This window comes from Eubalaena glacialis, chromosome 17, assembly GCF_028564815.1.
Source record: "Eubalaena glacialis isolate mEubGla1 chromosome 17, mEubGla1.1.hap2.+ XY, whole genome shotgun sequence".
Taxonomy (NCBI): Eukaryota; Metazoa; Chordata; class Mammalia; order Artiodactyla; family Balaenidae; genus Eubalaena; species Eubalaena glacialis.
The window spans coordinates 39,719,625-39,736,610 of record NC_083732.1 but is presented as its reverse complement, the minus strand read 5'-3'; positions in this window follow the sequence as shown (position 1 = coordinate 39,736,610).

Here is a 16,986-nt window from a genome sequence, read left to right as displayed (position 1 = left end):
GAATGCGAAGCAGTTTTGATTTCTCCGTGCCGCTCAGCCTAGGGCATTGAGGCAATTTGCATGACATGTAGGACGTGAGAGAACAGATTACATGGAGCTGTTGGAGTGCTGAGGAAATGTAGCTCTCCCAAGGAAGAGTGCAGTGTGTTGCCCTACACTTAACATACACAGAGTGACTGGGAAAGGTATCCGGGCCTGGAGGTTTCTTAGCAACCCAGTGGAGCCTGCCGGTACTCGGTGTTCTTGCACGGAATCGGGTGCCCAGCGAGATCCTAGGTGTCTTGAAAAGCGTACTAACGTTAAAAGAAAGGAGAACTGCAAGTAACGCCTCAAGGCAACTGCTCCACGTTCCGCTTCAGCAGGGATATTCAAGGCTTTACCTGGAGGAAAGGACTCACGTCAAGTTTCCTTGTAGCTCTAGAGCGTCTCAGGAGGAGCTCCCACCCAGGCTATGAAGCACCCTGTTGATTTAGAAACAACTCGTTCCCTGCCCAGAGCCCTGCCTACAGTGACTAGAAACTTGTCCAAAACACTGGTATTTAGGTAGGTTCAAGGCGGCATGAATGGAGCTTTCAAAATGGGAAAGCAAGCCTTGTGCCATCAGGTCTCCGTTTCCAGTGAACACGCAGCCTACCTCCTTGTGATTTCTACCAAGTTACTATACACTCTAGCTACACACTGGTCCCTTCCCTGAATAACGTGTTCTTGGCACGGAGTTCTGCATGTAGCGAACTGCCTCTCCCAAGCAATGCTCTAGGTACGCTATAGGGGCTTAGCCTCTTCTAAATCCCTGCAGTGTAAGAGGAAGAACTGTGCTTTGGTTACAGCAGGAACGCAAGGCAACTTTCTCCTGTAAGTATGGGGTCTTAAGGTATGACTTTGTAGAAGGAATGTGAAACAGTGTTGGTTTCTCAGTGCCGCTCAGCCTAGGGCATTGAGGCAGATATGCATGACATGTAGACGTGAGACAACCGATTGCCCGGAGCTGTTGGAGTGCTGAGGAAATCTAGCTCTCCCAAGGAGGCTTGCAGTGTGTTGCCCTACACTTAGCATATTGAGAGTGACTGGGAAAGGTTTCCGGGCCTGGATGTTTCTTAGCTTCCCAGTCGAGCATGCCGGTCCTCGGTGTTCTTGCAGGGAATAGGGTGCCCACGAGAGTTACTAGGTGTCTTCATAAGCGTACTAAGGTTAAAGGAAATCAGAACTGCAACTCATGTCTCCAGGAAACTGCTCCACGCTTCGGCTTCAGCGGGGCTATTCAAGGCTTTACCTTGAGGAAACGACTCACGTCAAGTTTCCTTTGAGCTCTAGAGCGGCTCAGGTGGAGTTCCCACCCAGGCTACGAAAGCCCCCTGTTGATTTAGAAAAAACTCGTTCCCTTCCCAGAGCCCTGCCTACAGTGACTAGAAACTCGTCCAAAACACTGGTATTTAGGTAGGTTCAAGGCGGCATGAATGGAGCTTTCAAAATGGGAAAGCAAGCCTTGTGCCATCAGGTCCCCGTTTCCAGTGAACACGCAGCCTACCCCCTTGTGGTTTCTACCAAGTAAATATTCCCTCAAACTACACAGTGGTCCCTTCCCTGAAGAATGTTTTCTTGGCACGGAGTTCTGCATGTAGCGAACTGCCTCTCCCAAGGAACGCTTTGGTAACGCTATCGGGGCTTAGGCTCTTCTAAAACCCTGCCGTGTAAGAGGAAGAACTGTGCTTTGGTTACAGCAGGAACGCAAGCCGAGTTTCTCCTGTAAGTGTGGGGCCTCAAGGTATGACTTTGTGGAAGGAATGCGAAGCAGTTTTGATTTCTCCGTGCCGCTCAGCCTAGGGCATTGAGGCAATTTGCATGACATGTAGGACGTGAGAGAACAGATTACATGGAGCTGTTGGAGTGCTGAGGAAATGTAGCTCTCCCAAGGAAGAGTGCAGTGTGTTGCCCTACACTTAACATACACAGAGTGACTGGGAAAGGTATCCGGGCCTGGAGGTTTCTTAGCAACCCAGTGGAGCCTGCCGGTACTCGGTGTTCTTGCACGGAATAGGGTGCCCAGCGAGATCCTAGGTGTCTTGCAAAGCGTACTAACGTTAAAAGAAAGGAGAACTGCAAGTAACGCCTCAAGGCAACTGCTCCACGTTCCGCTTCAGCAGGGATATTCAAGGCTTTACCTGGAGGAAAGGACTCACGTCAAGTTTCCTTTGAGCTCTAGAGCGGCTCAGGTGGAGCTCCCACCCAGGCTACGAAAGCACCCTGTTGATTTAGAAAAAACTCGTTCCCTTCCCAGAGCCCTGCCTACAGTGACTAGAAACTCGTCCAAAACACTGGTATTTAGGTAGGTTCAAGGCGGCATGAATGGAGCTTTCAAAATGGGAAAGCAAGCCTTGTGCCATCAGGTCCCCGTTTCCAGTGAACACGCAGCCTACCCCCTTGTGATTTCTACCAAGTAAATATTCCCTCAAACTACACAGTGGTCCCTTCCCTGAAGAATGTTTTCTTGGCACGGAGTTCTGCATGTAGCGAACTGCCTCTCCCAAGGAACGCTTTGGTAACGCTATCGGGGCTTAGGCTCTTCCAAAACCCTGCCGTGTAAGAGGAAGAACTGTGCTTTGGTTACAGGAGGAACGCAAGCCGAGTTTCTCCTGTAAGTGTGGGGCCTCAAGGTATGACTTTGTGGAAGGAATGCGAAGCAGTTTTGATTTCTCCGTGCCGCTCAGCCTAGGGCATTGAGGCAATTTGCATGACATGTAGGACGTGAGAGAACAGATTACATGGAGCTGTTGGAGTGCTGAGGAAATGTAGCTCTCCCAAGGAAGAGTGCAGTGTGTTGCCCTACACTTAACATACACAGAGTGACTGGGAAAGGTATCCGGGCCTGGAGGTTTCTTAGCAACCCAGTGGAGCCTGCCGGTACTCGGTGTTCTTGCACGGAATCGGGTGCCCAGCGAGATCCTAGGTGTCTTGCAAAGCGTACTAACGTTAAAAGAAAGGAGAACTGCAAGTAACGCCTCAAGGCAACTGCTCCACGTTCCGCTTCAGCAGGGATATTCAAGGCTTTACCTGGAGGAAAGGACTCACGTCAAGTTTCCTTGTAGCTCTAGAGCGTCTCAGGAGGAGCTCCCACCCAGGCTATGAAAGCACCCTGTTGATTTAGAAACAACTCGTTCCCTGCCCAGAGCCCTGCCTACAGTGACTAGAAACTTGTCCAAAACACTGGTATTTAGGTAGGTTCAAGGCGGCATGAATGGAGCTTTCAAAATGGGAAAGCAAGCCTTGTGCCATCAGGTCTCCGTTTCCAGTGAACACGCAGCCTACCTCCTTGTGATTTCTACCAAGTTACTATACACTCTAGCTACACACTGGTCCCTTCCCTGAATAACGTGTTCTTGGCACGGAGTTCTGCATGTAGCGAACTGCCTCTCCCAAGGAATGCTCTAGGTTCGCTATAGGGGCTTAGCCTCTTCTAAATCCCTGCAGTGTAAGAGGAAGAACTGTGCTTTGGTTACAGCAGGAACGCAAGGCAACTTTCTCCTGTAAGTATGGGGTCTTAAGGTATGACTTTGTAGAAGGAATGTGAAACAGTGTTGGTTTCTCAGTGCCGCTCAGCCTAGGGCATTGAGGCAGATATGCATGACATGTAGACGTGAGACAACCGATGGCCCGGAGCTGTTGGAGTGCTGAGGAAATCTAGCTCTCCCAAGGAGGCGTGCAGTGTGTTGCCCTACACTTAGCATATTGAGAGTGACTGGGAAAGGTTTCCGGGCCTGGATGTTTCTTAGCTTCCCAGTCGAGCATGCCGGTCCTCGGTGTTCTTGCAGGGAATAGGGTGCCCACGAGAGTTACTAGGTGTCTTCATAAGCGTACTAAGGTTAAAAGAAAGCCGAACTGCAACTCATGTCTCCAGGAAACTGCTCCACGCTTCGGCTTCAGCGGGGCTATTCAAGGCTTTACCTTGAGGAAACGACTCACGTCAAGTTTCCTTTGAGCTCTAGAGCGGCTCAGGTGGAGCTCCCACCCAGGCTACGAAAGCACCCTGTTGATTTAGAAAAAACTCGTTCCCTTCCCAGAGCCCTGCCTACAGTGACTAGAAACTCGTCCAAAACACTGGTATTTAGGTAGGTTCAAGGCGGCATGAATGGAGCTTTCAAAATGGGAAAGCAAGCCTTGTGCCATCAGGTCCCCGTTTCCAGTGAACACGCAGCCTACCCCCTTGTGATTTCTACCAAGTAAATATTCCCTCAAACTACACAGTGGTCCCTTCCCTGAAGAATGTTTTCTTGGCACGGAGTTCTGCATGTAGCGAACTGCCTCTCCCAAGGAACGCTTTGGTAACGCTATCGGGGCTTAGGCTCTTCTAAAACCCTGCCGTGTAAGAGGAAGAACTGTGCTTTGGTTACAGGAGGAACGCAAGCCGAGTTTCTCCTGTAAGTGTGGGGCCTCAAGGTATGACTTTGTGGAAGGAATGCGAAGCAGTTTTGATTTCTCCGTGCCGCTCAGCCTAGGGCATTGAGGCAATTTGCATGACATGTAGGACGTGAGAGAACAGATTACATGGAGCTGTTGGAGTGCTGAGGAAATGTAGCTCTCCCAAGGAAGAGTGCAGTGTGTTGCCCTACACTTAACATACACAGAGTGACTGGGAAAGGTATCCGGGCCTGGAGGTTTCTTAGCAACCCAGTGGAGCCTGCCGGTACTCGGTGTTCTTGCACGGAATCGGGTGCCCAGCGAGATCCTAGGTGTCTTGCAAAGCGTACTAACGTTAAAAGAAAGGAGAACTGCAAGTAATGTCTCAAGGCAACTGCTCCACGTTCCGCTTCAGCAGGGATATTCAAGGCTTTACCTGGAGGAAAGGACTCACGTCAAGTTTCCTTGTAGCTCTAGAGCGTCTCAGGAGGAGCTCCCACCCAGGCTATGAAAGCACCCTGTTGATTTAGAAACAACTCGTTCCCTGCCCAGAGCCCTGCCTACAGTGACTAGAAACTTGTCCAAAACACTGGTATTTAGGTAGGTTCAAGGCGGCATGAATGGAGCTTTCAAAATGGGAAAGCAAGCCTTGTGCCATCAGGTCTCCGTTTCCAGTGAACACGCAGCCTACCTCCTTGTGATTTCTACCAAGTTACTATACACGCTAGCTACACACTGGTCCCTTCCCTGAATAACGTGTTCTTGGCACGGAGTTCTGCATGTAGCGAACTGCCTCTCCCAAGGAATGCTCTAGGTTCGCTATAGGGGCTTAGCCTCTTCTAAATCCCTGCAGTGTAAGAGGAAGAACTGTGCTTTGGTTACAGCAGGAACGCAAGGCAACTTTCTCCTGTAAGTATGGGGTCTTAAGGTATGACTTTGTAGAAGGAATGTGAAACAGTGTTGGTTTCTCAGTGCCGCTCAGCCTAGGGCATTGAGGCAGATATGCATGACATGTAGACGTGAGACAACAGATGGCCCGGAGCTGTTGGAGTGCTGAGGAAATCTAGCTCTCCCAAGGAGGCGTGCAGTGTGTTGCCCTACACTTAGCATATTGAGAGTGACTGGGAAAGGTTTCCGGGCCTGGATGTTTCTTAGCTTCCCAGTCGAGCATGCCGGTCCTCGGTGTTCTTGCAGGGAATAGGGTGCCCACGAGAGTTACTAGGTGTCTTCATAAGCGTACTAAGGTTAAAAGAAAGCCGAACTGCAACTCATGTCTCCAGGAAACTGCTCCACGCTTCGGCTTCAGCGGGGCTATTCAAGGCTTTACCTTGAGGAAACGACTCACGTCAAGTTTCCTTTGAGCTCTAGAGCGGCTCAGGTGGAGCTCCCACCCAGGCTACGAAAGCACCCTGTTGATTTAGAAGAAACTCGTTCCCTTCCCAGAGCCCTGCCTACAGTGACTAGAAACTCGTCCAAAACACTGGTATTTAGGTAGGTTCAAGGCGGCATGAATGGAGCTTTCAAAATGGGAAAGCAAGCCTTGTGCCATCAGGTCCCCGTTTCCAGTGAACACGCAGCCTACCCCCTTGTGATTTCTACCAAGTAAATATTCCCTCAAACTACACAGTGGTCCCTTCCCTGAAGAATGTTTTCTTGGCACGGAGTTCTGCATGTAGCGAACTGCCTCTCCCAAGGAACGCTTTGGTAACGCTATCGGGGCTTAGGCTCTTCCAAAACCCTGCCGTGTAAGAGGAAGAACTGTGCTTTGGTTACAGGAGGAACGCAAGCCGAGTTTCTCCTGTAAGTGTGGGGCCTCATGGTATGACTTTGTGGAAGGAATGCGAAGCAGTTTTGATTTCTCCGTGCCGCTCAGCCTAGGGCATTGAGGCAATTTGCATGACATGTAGGACGTGAGAGAACAGATTACATGGAGCTGTTGGAGTGCTGAGGAAATGTAGCTCTCCCAAGGAAGAGTGCAGTGTGTTGCCCTACACTTAACATACACAGAGTGACTGGGAAAGGTATCCGGGCCTGGAGGTTTCTTAGCAACCCAGTGGAGCCTGCCGGTACTCGGTGTTCTTGCACGGAATCGGGTGCCCAGCGAGATCCTAGGTGTCTTGAAAAGCGTACTAACGTTAAAAGAAAGGAGAACTGCAAGTAACGCCTCAAGGCAACTGCTCCACGTTCCGCTTCAGCAGGGATATTCAAGGCTTTACCTGGAGGAAAGGACTCACGTCAAGTTTCCTTGTAGCTCTAGAGCGTCTCAGGAGGAGCTCCCACCCAGGCTATGAAGCACCCTGTTGATTTAGAAACAACTCGTTCCCTGCCCAGAGCCCTGCCTACAGTGACTAGAAACTTGTCCAAAACACTGGTATTTAGGTAGGTTCAAGGCGGCATGAATGGAGCTTTCAAAATGGGAAAGCAAGCCTTGTGCCATCAGGTCTCCGTTTCCAGTGAACACGCAGCCTACCTCCTTGTGATTTCTACCAAGTTACTATACACTCTAGCTACACACTGGTCCCTTCCCTGAATAACGTGTTCTTGGCACGGAGTTCTGCATGTAGCGAACTGCCTCTCCCAAGCAATGCTCTAGGTACGCTATAGGGGCTTAGCCTCTTCTAAATCCCTGCAGTGTAAGAGGAAGAACTGTGCTTTGGTTACAGCAGGAACGCAAGGCAACTTTCTCCTGTAAGTATGGGGTCTTAAGGTATGACTTTGTAGAAGGAATGTGAAACAGTGTTGGTTTCTCAGTGCCGCTCAGCCTAGGGCATTGAGGCAGATATGCATGACATGTAGACGTGAGACAACCGATTGCCCGGAGCTGTTGGAGTGCTGAGGAAATCTAGCTCTCCCAAGGAGGCTTGCAGTGTGTTGCCCTACACTTAGCATATTGAGAGTGACTGGGAAAGGTTTCCGGGCCTGGATGTTTCTTAGCTTCCCAGTCGAGCATGCCGGTCCTCGGTGTTCTTGCAGGGAATAGGGTGCCCACGAGAGTTACTAGGTGTCTTCATAAGCGTACTAAGGTTAAAGGAAATCAGAACTGCAACTCATGTCTCCAGGAAACTGCTCCACGCTTCGGCTTCAGCGGGGCTATTCAAGGCTTTACCTTGAGGAAACGACTCACGTCAAGTTTCCTTTGAGCTCTAGAGCGGCTCAGGTGGAGCTCCCACCCAGGCTACGAAAGCCCCCTGTTGATTTAGAAAAAACTCGTTCCCTTCCCAGAGCCCTGCCTACAGTGACTAGAAACTCGTCCAAAACACTGGTATTTAGGTAGGTTCAAGGCGGCATGAATGGAGCTTTCAAAATGGGAAAGCAAGCCTTGTGCCATCAGGTCCCCGTTTCCAGTGAACACGCAGCCTACCCCCTTGTGATTTCTACCAAGTAAATATTCCCTCAAACTACACAGTGGTCCCTTCCCTGAAGAATGTTTTCTTGGCACGGAGTTCTGCATGTAGCGAACTGCCTCTCCCAAGGAACGCTTTGGTAACGCTATCGGGGCTTAGGCTCTTCCAAAACCCTGCCGTGTAAGAGGAAGAACTGTGCTTTGGTTACAGGAGGAACGCAAGCCGAGTTTCTCCTGTAAGTGTGGGGCCTCAAGGTATGACTTTGTGGAAGGAATGCGAAGCAGTTTTGATTTCTCCGTGCCGCTCAGCCTAGGGCATTGAGGCAATTTGCATGACATGTAGGACGTGAGAGAACAGATTACATGGAGCTGTTGGAGTGCTGAGGAAATGTAGCTCTCCCAAGGAAGAGTGCAGTGTGTTGCCCTACACTTAACATACACAGAGTGACTGGGAAAGGTATCCGGGCCTGGAGGTTTCTTAGCAACCCAGTGGAGCCTGCCGGTACTCGGTGTTCTTGCACGGAATCGGGTGCCCAGCGAGATCCTAGGTGTCTTGCAAAGCGTACTAACGTTAAAAGAAAGGAGAACTGCAAGTAACGCCTCAAGGCAACTGCTCCACGTTCCGCTTCAGCAGGGATATTCAAGGCTTTACCTGGAGGAAAGGACTCACGTCAAGTTTCCTTGTAGCTCTAGAGCGTCTCAGGAGGAGCTCCCACCCAGGCTATGAAAGCACCCTGTTGATTTAGAAACAACTCGTTCCCTGCCCAGAGCCCTGCCTACAGTGACTAGAAACTTGTCCAAAACACTGGTATTTAGGTAGGTTCAAGGCGGCATGAATGGAGCTTTCAAAATGGGAAAGCAAGCCTTGTGCCATCAGGTCTCCGTTTCCAGTGAACACGCAGCCTACCTCCTTGTGATTTCTACCAAGTTACTATACACTCTAGCTACACACTGGTCCCTTCCCTGAATAACGTGTTCTTGGCACGGAGTTCTGCATGTAGCGAACTGCCTCTCCCAAGGAATGCTCTAGGTTCGCTATAGGGGCTTAGCCTCTTCTAAATCCCTGCAGTGTAAGAGGAAGAACTGTGCTTTGGTTACAGCAGGAACGCAAGGCAACTTTCTCCTGTAAGTATGGGGTCTTAAGGTATGACTTTGTAGAAGGAATGTGAAACAGTGTTGGTTTCTCAGTGCCGCTCAGCCTAGGGCATTGAGGCAGATATGCATGACATGTAGACGTGAGACAACCGATGGCCCGGAGCTGTTGGAGTGCTGAGGAAATCTAGCTCTCCCAAGGAGGCGTGCAGTGTGTTGCCCTACACTTAGCATATTGAGAGTGACTGGGAAAGGTTTCCGGGCCTGGATGTTTCTTAGCTTCCCAGTCGAGCATGCCGGTCCTCGGTGTTCTTGCAGGGAATAGGGTGCCCACGAGAGTTACTAGGTGTCTTCATAAGCGTACTAAGGTTAAAAGAAAGCCGAACTGCAACTCATGTCTCCAGGAAACTGCTCCACGCTTCGGCTTCAGCGGGGCTATTCAAGGCTTTACCTTGAGGAAACGACTCACGTCAAGTTTCCTTTGAGCTCTAGAGCGGCTCAGGTGGAGCTCCCACCCAGGCTACGAAAGCACCCTGTTGATTTAGAAAAAACTCGTTCCCTTCCCAGAGCCCTGCCTACAGTGACTAGAAACTCGTCCAAAACACTGGTATTTAGGTAGGTTCAAGGCGGCATGAATGGAGCTTTCAAAATGGGAAAGCAAGCCTTGTGCCATCAGGTCCCCGTTTCCAGTGAACACGCAGCCTACCCCCTTGTGATTTCTACCAAGTAAATATTCCCTCAAACTACACAGTGGTCCCTTCCCTGAAGAATGTTTTCTTGGCACGGAGTTCTGCATGTAGCGAACTGCCTCTCCCAAGGAACGCTTTGGTAACGCTATCGGGGCTTAGGCTCTTCTAAAACCCTGCCGTGTAAGAGGAAGAACTGTGCTTTGGTTACAGGAGGAACGCAAGCCGAGTTTCTCCTGTAAGTGTGGGGCCTCAAGGTATGACTTTGTGGAAGGAATGCGAAGCAGTTTTGATTTCTCCGTGCCGCTCAGCCTAGGGCATTGAGGCAATTTGCATGACATGTAGGACGTGAGAGAACAGATTACATGGAGCTGTTGGAGTGCTGAGGAAATGTAGCTCTCCCAAGGAAGAGTGCAGTGTGTTGCCCTACACTTAACATACACAGAGTGACTGGGAAAGGTATCCGGGCCTGGAGGTTTCTTAGCAACCCAGTGGAGCCTGCCGGTACTCGGTGTTCTTGCACGGAATCGGGTGCCCAGCGAGATCCTAGGTGTCTTGCAAAGCGTACTAACGTTAAAAGAAAGGAGAACTGCAAGTAATGTCTCAAGGCAACTGCTCCACGTTCCGCTTCAGCAGGGATATTCAAGGCTTTACCTGGAGGAAAGGACTCACGTCAAGTTTCCTTGTAGCTCTAGAGCGTCTCAGGAGGAGCTCCCACCCAGGCTATGAAAGCACCCTGTTGATTTAGAAACAACTCGTTCCCTGCCCAGAGCCCTGCCTACAGTGACTAGAAACTTGTCCAAAACACTGGTATTTAGGTAGGTTCAAGGCGGCATGAATGGAGCTTTCAAAATGGGAAAGCAAGCCTTGTGCCATCAGGTCTCCGTTTCCAGTGAACACGCAGCCTACCTCCTTGTGATTTCTACCAAGTTACTATACACGCTAGCTACACACTGGTCCCTTCCCTGAATAACGTGTTCTTGGCACGGAGTTCTGCATGTAGCGAACTGCCTCTCCCAAGGAATGCTCTAGGTTCGCTATAGGGGCTTAGCCTCTTCTAAATCCCTGCAGTGTAAGAGGAAGAACTGTGCTTTGGTTACAGCAGGAACGCAAGGCAACTTTCTCCTGTAAGTATGGGGTCTTAAGGTATGACTTTGTAGAAGGAATGTGAAACAGTGTTGGTTTCTCAGTGCCGCTCAGCCTAGGGCATTGAGGCAGATATGCATGACATGTAGACGTGAGACAACAGATGGCCCGGAGCTGTTGGAGTGCTGAGGAAATCTAGCTCTCCCAAGGAGGCGTGCAGTGTGTTGCCCTACACTTAGCATATTGAGAGTGACTGGGAAAGGTTTCCGGGCCTGGATGTTTCTTAGCTTCCCAGTCGAGCATGCCGGTCCTCGGTGTTCTTGCAGGGAATAGGGTGCCCACGAGAGTTACTAGGTGTCTTCATAAGCGTACTAAGGTTAAAAGAAAGCCGAACTGCAACTCATGTCTCCAGGAAACTGCTCCACGCTTCGGCTTCAGCGGGGCTATTCAAGGCTTTACCTTGAGGAAACGACTCACGTCAAGTTTCCTTTGAGCTCTAGAGCGGCTCAGGTGGAGCTCCCACCCAGGCTACGAAAGCACCCTGTTGATTTAGAAGAAACTCGTTCCCTTCCCAGAGCCCTGCCTACAGTGACTAGAAACTCGTCCAAAACACTGGTATTTAGGTAGGTTCAAGGCGGCATGAATGGAGCTTTCAAAATGGGAAAGCAAGCCTTGTGCCATCAGGTCCCCGTTTCCAGTGAACACGCAGCCTACCCCCTTGTGATTTCTACCAAGTAAATATTCCCTCAAACTACACAGTGGTCCCTTCCCTGAAGAATGTTTTCTTGGCACGGAGTTCTGCATGTAGCGAACTGCCTCTCCCAAGGAACGCTTTGGTAACGCTATCGGGGCTTAGGCTCTTCCAAAACCCTGCCGTGTAAGAGGAAGAACTGTGCTTTGGTTACAGGAGGAACGCAAGCCGAGTTTCTCCTGTAAGTGTGGGGCCTCATGGTATGACTTTGTGGAAGGAATGCGAAGCAGTTTTGATTTCTCCGTGCCGCTCAGCCTAGGGCATTGAGGCAATTTGCATGACATGTAGGACGTGAGAGAACAGATTACATGGAGCTGTTGGAGTGCTGAGGAAATGTAGCTCTCCCAAGGAAGAGTGCAGTGTGTTGCCCTACACTTAACATACACAGAGTGACTGGGAAAGGTATCCGGGCCTGGAGGTTTCTTAGCAACCCAGTGGAGCCTGCCGGTACTCGGTGTTCTTGCACGGAATCGGGTGCCCAGCGAGATCCTAGGTGTCTTGAAAAGCGTACTAACGTTAAAAGAAAGGAGAACTGCAAGTAACGCCTCAAGGCAACTGCTCCACGTTCCGCTTCAGCAGGGATATTCAAGGCTTTACCTGGAGGAAAGGACTCACGTCAAGTTTCCTTGTAGCTCTAGAGCGTCTCAGGAGGAGCTCCCACCCAGGCTATGAAGCACCCTGTTGATTTAGAAACAACTCGTTCCCTGCCCAGAGCCCTGCCTACAGTGACTAGAAACTTGTCCAAAACACTGGTATTTAGGTAGGTTCAAGGCGGCATGAATGGAGCTTTCAAAATGGGAAAGCAAGCCTTGTGCCATCAGGTCTCCGTTTCCAGTGAACACGCAGCCTACCTCCTTGTGATTTCTACCAAGTTACTATACACTCTAGCTACACACTGGTCCCTTCCCTGAATAACGTGTTCTTGGCACGGAGTTCTGCATGTAGCGAACTGCCTCTCCCAAGCAATGCTCTAGGTACGCTATAGGGGCTTAGCCTCTTCTAAATCCCTGCAGTGTAAGAGGAAGAACTGTGCTTTGGTTACAGCAGGAACGCAAGGCAACTTTCTCCTGTAAGTATGGGGTCTTAAGGTATGACTTTGTAGAAGGAATGTGAAACAGTGTTGGTTTCTCAGTGCCGCTCAGCCTAGGGCATTGAGGCAGATATGCATGACATGTAGACGTGAGACAACCGATTGCCCGGAGCTGTTGGAGTGCTGAGGAAATCTAGCTCTCCCAAGGAGGCTTGCAGTGTGTTGCCCTACACTTAGCATATTGAGAGTGACTGGGAAAGGTTTCCGGGCCTGGATGTTTCTTAGCTTCCCAGTCGAGCATGCCGGTCCTCGGTGTTCTTGCAGGGAATAGGGTGCCCACGAGAGTTACTAGGTGTCTTCATAAGCGTACTAAGGTTAAAGGAAATCAGAACTGCAACTCATGTCTCCAGGAAACTGCTCCACGCTTCGGCTTCAGCGGGGCTATTCAAGGCTTTACCTTGAGGAAACGACTCACGTCAAGTTTCCTTTGAGCTCTAGAGCGGCTCAGGTGGAGCTCCCACCCAGGCTACGAAAGCCCCCTGTTGATTTAGAAAAAACTCGTTCCCTTCCCAGAGCCCTGCCTACAGTGACTAGAAACTCGTCCAAAACACTGGTATTTAGGTAGGTTCAAGGCGGCATGAATGGAGCTTTGAAAATGGGAAAGCAAGCCTTGTGCCATCAGGTCCCCGTTTCCAGTGAACACGCAGCCTACCCCCTTGTGGTTTCTACCAAGTAAATATTCCCTCAAACTACACAGTGGTCCCTTCCCTGAAGAATGTTTTCTTGGCACGGAGTTCTGCATGTAGCGAACTGCCTCTCCCAAGGAACGCTTTGGTAACGCTATCGGGGCTTAGGCTCTTCTAAAACCCTGCCGTGTAAGAGGAAGAACTGTGCTTTGGTTACAGGAGGATCGCAAGCCGAGTTTCTCCTGTAAGTGTGGGGCCTCAAGGTATGACTTTGTGGAAGGAATGCGAAGCAGTTTTGATTTCTCCGTGCCGCTCAGCCTAGGGCATTGAGGCAATTTGCATGACATGTAGGACGTGAGAGAACAGATTACATGGAGCTGTTGGAGTGCTGAGGAAATGTAGCTCTCCCAAGGAAGAGTGCAGTGTGTTGCCCTACACTTAACATACACAGAGTGACTGGGAAAGGTATCCGGGCCTGGAGGTTTCTTAGCAACCCAGTGGAGCCTGCCGGTACTCGGTGTTCTTGCACGGAATCGGGTGCCCAGCGAGATCCTAGGTGTCTTGCAAAGCGTACTAACGTTAAAAGAAAGGAGAACTGCAAGTAATGTCTCAAGGCAACTGCTCCGCGTTCCGCTTCAGCAGGGATATTCAAGGCTTTACCTGGAGGAAAGGACTCACGTCAAGTTTCCTTGTAGCTCTAGAGCGTCTCAGGAGGAGCTCCCACCCAGGCTATGAAAGCACCCTGTTGATTTAGAAACAACTCGTTCCCTGCCCAGAGCCCTGCCTACAGTGACTAGAAACTTGTCCAAAACACTGGTATTTAGGTAGGTTCAAGGCGGCATGAATGGAGCTTTCAAAATGGGAAAGCAAGCCTTGTGCCATCAGGTCTCCGTTTCCAGTGAACACGCAGCCTACCTCCTTGTGATTTCTACCAAGTTACTATACACTCTAGCTACACACTGGTCCCTTCCCTGAATAACGTGTTCTTGGCACGGAGTTCTGCATGTAGCGAACTGCCTCTCCCAAGCAATGCTCTAGGTACGCTATAGGGGCTTAGCCTCTTCTAAATCCCTGCAGTGTAAGAGGAAGAACTGTGCTTTGGTTACAGCAGGAACGCAAGGCAACTTTCTCCTGTAAGTATGGGGTCTTAAGGTATGACTTTGTAGAAGGAATGTGAAACAGTGTTGATTTCTCAGTGCCGCTCAGCCTAGGACATTGAGGCAGATATGCATGACATGTAGACGTGAGACAACCGATTGCCCGGAGCTGTTGGAGTGCTGAGGAAATCTAGCTCTCCCAAGGAGGCGTGCAGTGTGTTGCCCTACACTTAGCATATTGAGAGTGACTGGGAAAGGTTTCCGGGCCTGGATGTTTCTTAGCTTCCCAGTCGAGCATGCCGGTCCTCGGTGTTCTTGCAGGGAATAGGGTGCCCACGAGAGTTACTAGGTGTCTTCATAAGCGTACTAAGGTTAAAGGAAATCAGAACTGCAACTCATGTCTCCAGGAAACTGCTCCACGCTTCGGCTTCAGCAGGGCTATTCAAGGCTTTACCTTGAGGAAACGACTCACGTCAAGTTTCCTTTGAGCTCTAGAGCGGCTCAGGTGGAGCTCCCACCCAGGCTACGAAAGCACCCTGTTGATTTAGAAAAAACTCGTTCCCTTCCCAGAGCCCTGCCTACAGTGACTAGAAACTCGTCCAAAACACTGGTATTTAGGTAGGTTCAAGGCGGCATGAATGGAGCTTTCAAAATGGGAAAGCAAGCCTTGTGCCATCAGGTCCCCGTTTCCAGTGAACACGCAGCCTACCCCCTTGTGATTTCTACCAAGTAAATATTCCCTCAAACTACACAGTGGTCCCTTCCCTGAAGAATGTTTTCTTGGCACGGAGTTCTGCATGTAGCGAACTGCCTCTCCCAAGGAACGCTTTGGTAACGCTATCGGGGCTTAGGCTCTTCTAAAACCCTGCCGTGTAAGAGGAAGAACTGTGCTTTGGTTACAGGAGGAACGCAAGCCGAGTTTCTCCTGTAAGTGTGGGGCCTCAAGGTATGACTTTGTGGAAGGAATGCGAAGCAGTTTTGATTTCTCCGTGCCGCTCAGCCTAGGGCATTGAGGCAATTTGCATGACATGTAGGACGTGAGAGAACAGATTACATGGAGCTGTTGGAGTGCTGAGGAAATGTAGCTCTCCCAAGGAAGAGTGCAGTGTGTTGCCCTACACTTAACATACACAGAGTGACTGGGAAAGGTATCCGGGCCTGGAGGTTTCTTAGCAACCCAGTGGAGCCTGCCGGTACTCGGTGTTCTTGCACGGAATCGGGTGCCCAGCGAGATCCTAGGTGTCTTGCAAAGCGTACTAACGTTAAAAGAAAGGAGAACTGCAAGTAACGCCTCAAGGCAACTGCTCCACGTTCCGCTTCAGCAGGGATATTCAAGGCTTTACCTGGAGGAAAGGACTCACGTCAAGTTTCCTTGTAGCTCTAGAGCATCTCAGGAGGAGCTCCCACCCAGGCTATGAAAGCACCCTGTTGATTTAGAAACAACTCGTTCCCTGCCCAGAGCCCTGCCTACATTGACTAGAAACTTGTCCAAAACACTGGTATTTAGGTAGGTTCAAGGCGGCATGAATGGAGCTTTCAAAATGGGAAAGCAAGCCTTGTGCCATCAGGTCTCCGTTTCCAGTGAACACGCAGCCTACCTCCTTGTGATTTCTACCAAGTTACTATACACTCTAGCTACACACTGGTCCCTTCCCTGAATAACGTGTTCTTGGCACGGAGTTCTGCATGTAGCGAACTGCCTCTCCCAAGGAATGCTCTAGGTACGCTATAGGGGCTTAGCCTCTTCTAAATCCCTGCAGTGTAAGAGGAAGAACTGTGCTTTGGTTACAGCAGGAACGCAAGGCAACTTTCTCCTGTAAGTATGGGGTCTTAAGGTATGACTTTGTAGAAGGAATGTGAAACAGTGTTGGTTTCTCAGTGCCGCTCAGCCTAGGGCATTGAGGCAGATATGCATGACATGTAGACGTGAGACAACCGATGGCCCGGAGCTGTTGGAGTGCTGAGGAAATCTAGCTCTCCCAAGGAGGCGTGCAGTGTGTTGCCCTACACTTAGCATATTGAGAGTGACTGGGAAAGGTTTCCGGGCCTGGATGTTTCTTAGCTTCCCAGTCGAGCATGCCGGTCCTCGGTGTTCTTGCAGGGAATAGGGTGCCCACGAGAGTTACTAGGTGTCTTCATAAGCGTACTAAGGTTAAAAGAAAGCCGAACTGCAAATCATGTCTCCAGGAAACTGCTCCACGCTTCGGCTTCAGCGGGGCTATTCAAGGCTTTACCTTGAGGAAACGACTCACGTCAAGTTTCCTTTGAGCTCTAGAGCGGCTCAGGTGGAGCTCCCACCCAGGCTACGAAAGCACCCTGTTGATTTAGAAAAAACTCGTTCCCTTCCCAGAGCCCTGCCTACAGTGACTAGAAACTCGTCCAAAACACTGGTATTTAGGTAGGTTCAAGGCGGCATGAATGGAGCTTTCAAAATGGGAAAGCAAGCCTTGTGCCATCAGGTCCCCGTTTCCAGTGAACACGCAGCCTACCCCCTTGTGATTTCTACCAAGTAAATATTCCCTCAAACTACACAGTGGTCCCTTCCCTGAAGAATGTTTTCTTGGCACGGAGTTCTGCATGTAGCGAACTGCCTCTCCCAAGGAACGCTTTGGTAACGCTATCGGGGCTTAGGCTCTTCTAAAACCCTGCCGTGTAAGAGGAAGAACTGTGCTTTGGTTACAGGAGGAACGCAAGCCGAGTTTCTCCTGTAAGTGTGGGGCCTCAAGGTATGACTTTGTGGAAGGAATGCGAAGCAGTTTTGATTTCTCCGTGCCGCTCAGCCTAGGGCATTGAGGCAATTTGCATGACATGTAGGACGTGAGA